Source organism: Pistacia vera, unplaced genomic scaffold, assembly GCF_008641045.1.
Source record: "Pistacia vera cultivar Batoury unplaced genomic scaffold, PisVer_v2 Contig1282, whole genome shotgun sequence".
Classification (NCBI taxonomy): domain Eukaryota; kingdom Viridiplantae; phylum Streptophyta; class Magnoliopsida; order Sapindales; family Anacardiaceae; genus Pistacia; species Pistacia vera.
The window spans coordinates 92,100-96,208 of NW_022195338.1; the positions used below are offsets into that span (position 1 = coordinate 92,100).

Here is a 4,109-nt window from a genome sequence, read left to right on the forward strand (position 1 = left end):
ATTTCTATGGATTAATCAATTGATTATTGTTGCTTTTATACTCTATTGCACAGATTGTGTGGTTGTTCTGAATTTTTATTGATTTTATTTGTTGAGCATGATGAGATTGAGAAATGAATCATGTTGAGCTTCTTGGGTAATCACCATTGTAGTATTGAATGCTAGAGATAGGTTTGAGAATCAATGAAATCAATCTAGGATTCCATTAGCTTAATGAACTTGGATCTATTAATCTTCAATTTGTTGGGTGCGGAAGTTTAATGGGGAAAAGTAGGAATTCATAGCCTGAGAAGGTGTGTTTGACAACTTAGAGAATTCGATTTACAATCCGTGCATGCGAGTGTAGAAGTAGCATAATCCATAGAATTAATCCATAGAGTCCGAATGAAGTCAAAACCCTAACTATTTGTTTAAATTGATATTATTCTTGCTTTAAATCTTGCTTTCATTAATTAGTTTTTAATACTTAGTAAATTTTGTTTTTAGTTTAATTTTAATCTCCCATAAATCCAAACAATTTCGGTTTCTCCAACTTGAAAAACACTTAGGAAAATTAGTGCTTAACAATGAATCCTCGTGGGAACGATACTCACTCATCACTTTATTACTTTTTGTGACTAGTGCACTTGCTATCATTGCATGTTGTAGTAACAACGCATCAAGTTTTTGGCGTCGTTGCGGGGGATTGATTTTTTGTGTTAACATTGAGTTTTTCTTGTGTTAGCTAGATTGGAGTTTTATTTTTGTTTTAATTGTTGTTTGTTTAATTGTTGTTGTTCTTTTCAGTTGGCTTCTGATCTCACTTTTTATCTCTTTCTGTGTAGTTTATGCGAAGAGCAAGACGTCAGCCAGTGGTTCCTGTTGATCCAGAAATTGAAAGAACCACTAGAAGACTTAACAGAGAGAGAAGAGAACGAGAGGCTATTGTTGAACCAGAAGCCATAGTTGTTGAGATGGCAGAAAATAGATCATTAAGGGAATTCTTAGTTCCCACAGTTGAAGGCAGTGGGTCGAGCATAACTAGACCAGCGGTACAAGCCAACAACTTTCAGATAAAGCCGGCAATCATCCAGATGATCCAGCAGTTGGTACAGTTTAAAGGAGATTTGAAGGAAGATCCAAATCTGCACTTTGCAAATTTTTTAGAGATTTGCGACACCTTCAAGTCAAACAGAGTTTCAAATGACGCCATTAGATTGAGACTGTTCCCGTTTTCATTAAGGCATAAGGCAAAAGGATGGTTAATGGCACTACCATTAAGAACGATCACAACATGGAATGATTTAGCACAGAAGTTCTTGACCAAATTCTTTCTTACCAGCAAAATCGGCAAAACTGAGAAATGATATCACATCATTTCTACAGGAAGAGTCCGAATCATTATATGAGGCTTGGGAAAGATACAAGGAATTACTGAGGAGGTGTCCACACCATGGGTTGCCAGTTTGGATGCAAATCCAAACGTTTTATAACGGATTGATGGTTAATGTGCAAACTATGGTGGATGCAGCATCAGGAGGAGCACTGCAAAATAAGACACCGAAAGAAGCTCATGAGTTGCTTGAAGTTCTAGCAAGTAACAACTATCAAAGACCTAATGAGATGGTGCAGCTGAAGAAATCTATGGGTCTTCATGAAGTTGATGCATAAATAGCCATTTCAGCCCAACTCATGTCACTTCAGAAGTAGTTGGGAAGTATGCAAGCAAACTCTATTCAAGTGCCTCAGCTGACTTGTGATTTTTGTGCAGGTAGTCACATGAGCAGTGAATGTCAAGTGGGGAACACGTTTCCTTCAGCATCTTCATCATTGGAGTAGGTTAACTACTTGGCAGGAAATCAAAGGCAACCGAGTCATCCGGACTCCAACACATATAATCTTGGTTGGAGGAATCATCCGAACCTATCTTGGGGCAATCAGAATCAACAGAATCAGTAGAATAATCATTGGAACCAAAGAGCAATGCCAAACAACCAAGCAGGGGTGAACAATCAATCACGAGAGCAAAGAGTGACAAAACTGGAGGATATGTTTGGAAAGTTTATGCAAGAGACCATAGGCTTCATGAATGAGACGAGGATAAATTTCAAAAATCAAGGAGTGTACATTCGGAGCTTGGAGGTACAAGTGGGTCAATGGGCTAAAAAGCTAAATGAGAGACCACAGGGGTCCCTACCAAGCAACACAGTGACTAACCCACGTGAGCAAGCAAACGCAATAACTCTGAGGAGTGGGATAGTCTTGGAAAAAGTGGAACAATTAGGGAAAGAAGAAAGTCCATCAAAGGAAAAGGAAGATTCTGATGAGGAAGTTGATGAAGAGATCGTTGCTGAAGAGAAACCAACCAGTTTTAGGGAAGATGAACAAAAGCGGGAAGAGAGGCAAAGACAAAAGAAAGAGAAATTGCCATTTCTCGAGATACCATCGGAGTTGGCACATCACACCCCTCCCGTGCCTTTTCCTCAGAGACTCAAGAAAAAGAATCAAGATAAGCAGTTTTCCAAATTCGTTGAAATATTTAAAAAACTGCATATTAACATTCCTTTTGCTGATGCATTGCAACAGATGCCGAGCTAGGCAAGATTTCTCAAGGTGATTTTATCAAACAAAAGGAAGTTAAAAGATAAGGAAATAGTGCTGCTCACGGAGGAGTGCAGCGCCATTCTCCTGAAGAAGCTACCCCCAAAACTCAAAGATCGAGGAAGTTTTACTATTCCTTGTATTATAGGAGGCATTACTTTTGATAGAGTTTTGTGTGATTTAGGTGCGAGCATCAATCTAATGCCTTTTTCTATTTTCAGGAGATTGGGAATTGGTGAAGTAAAGCCAACGACCATGTCATTACAGCTTGTAGATAGATCTATAAAACATCCGAGGGGTATAGTTGAAGATGTGTTTGTGAAGGTGGACAAGGTTATCTTTCCGGTGGACTTTGTTGTATTGGACATGGAGGAGGATAAGGAAATGTCTTTCATTTTTGGGAGACCATTTCTGGCAACCGGAAGAGCTCTCATTGATGTGCAAGAAGGAAAGTTAGTAGAAAAGAATTATGAGAAATGAGAAAGAGATAATAGAGAGAATTAAAGAATGAGAAAGCTTGAGAAAGAATGAAATAGAAAGAGAGAGTATGAGGAAGCATGAGAGAGTTTGAGTTAGTAAGAATAGAGAGCAGAAGAAAGAAACATGCAGTTCTTTTGCATTAATTGCATGTACATCTCATACATGCATGCACCATGATTTCTTCCATGGTTAGTAAGAGTATGACAAAAATAAGAAAGAGAACCATAATTTTCCTTTATGGTGAGTAAGAATAAGAGAAAAAGAACAGAGAATAAGAACAGAGAGAACGAAAGAATAAAAAAGAGCAGAACAGAGTTACAGGAGAATAAAAGTATTAGAAAGAAAGAGAAAAACAGTGAGAATTAGAAATAGAAGAACGGTAGAGTAAGGAAAGAACCAAAGAGTGAGTTGCGGGGACAGGTAATAGAGGATTTACTTACTGAGCATTGTTGTGCTCACCTTATTGTTCTTCTCTGTTTTGCAAGAAATAAGAGCAGCGGTTGGATAGACGTCGAGGAGCGGAGAGTATAGGCACCGCTGTCCACCGGCTATGATATTTTGTATCAATTAGAAAGTTTTTAATACATGGTATTTTGTATTTGTAAAGAATTATATTTTATGAGTAAAGAAAAATTTGAGCCCACTATCTTTCATACGCTATGTATAGTTATAATTTACATAGTATGTATTATAAGACTAGTAGTAGAGAGCAGGTGTTACATTTTTGGTATTCGAGCAAAGATTTTGGGATCTGATAGTGTGCTACTCTCGCCGCCATGACGTTCCGTAGCCGACCGTTTTCAGTTAAGTCTTTCCTTACTTAAAGTGTTATTTGAGTTGTTTAGTGTGATTGTCTTGTAAACCTTAGATGGTATAGAATCGGATTAAGTTGATTCATGGGTTCCCAGGTTATTATCAGCCGTTAGAGTTTAAAAGTATAGTGGACCCTTTCATAGTAAAAGAATGGTTTAGCCGTTGAGTGTTTAATAGACCGAGAGAAGAGTTTAGAAGATGGTTGAAATTGAGAACAGTTGGCAATATTCATAAGA

General features: G+C 37.8%; 1 non-coding gene across 1 annotated transcript; it reads right to left on the reverse strand.

The window, feature by feature from the left end:
• Positions 1-1,332: 1,332 nt before the first annotated feature.
• Positions 1,333-1,439, reverse strand: LOC116121790. Its single transcript, XR_004126776.1, has one exon. It is a non-coding gene; the product is annotated as a small nucleolar RNA R71 (small nucleolar RNA).
• Positions 1,440-4,109: the final 2,670 nt, after the last annotated feature.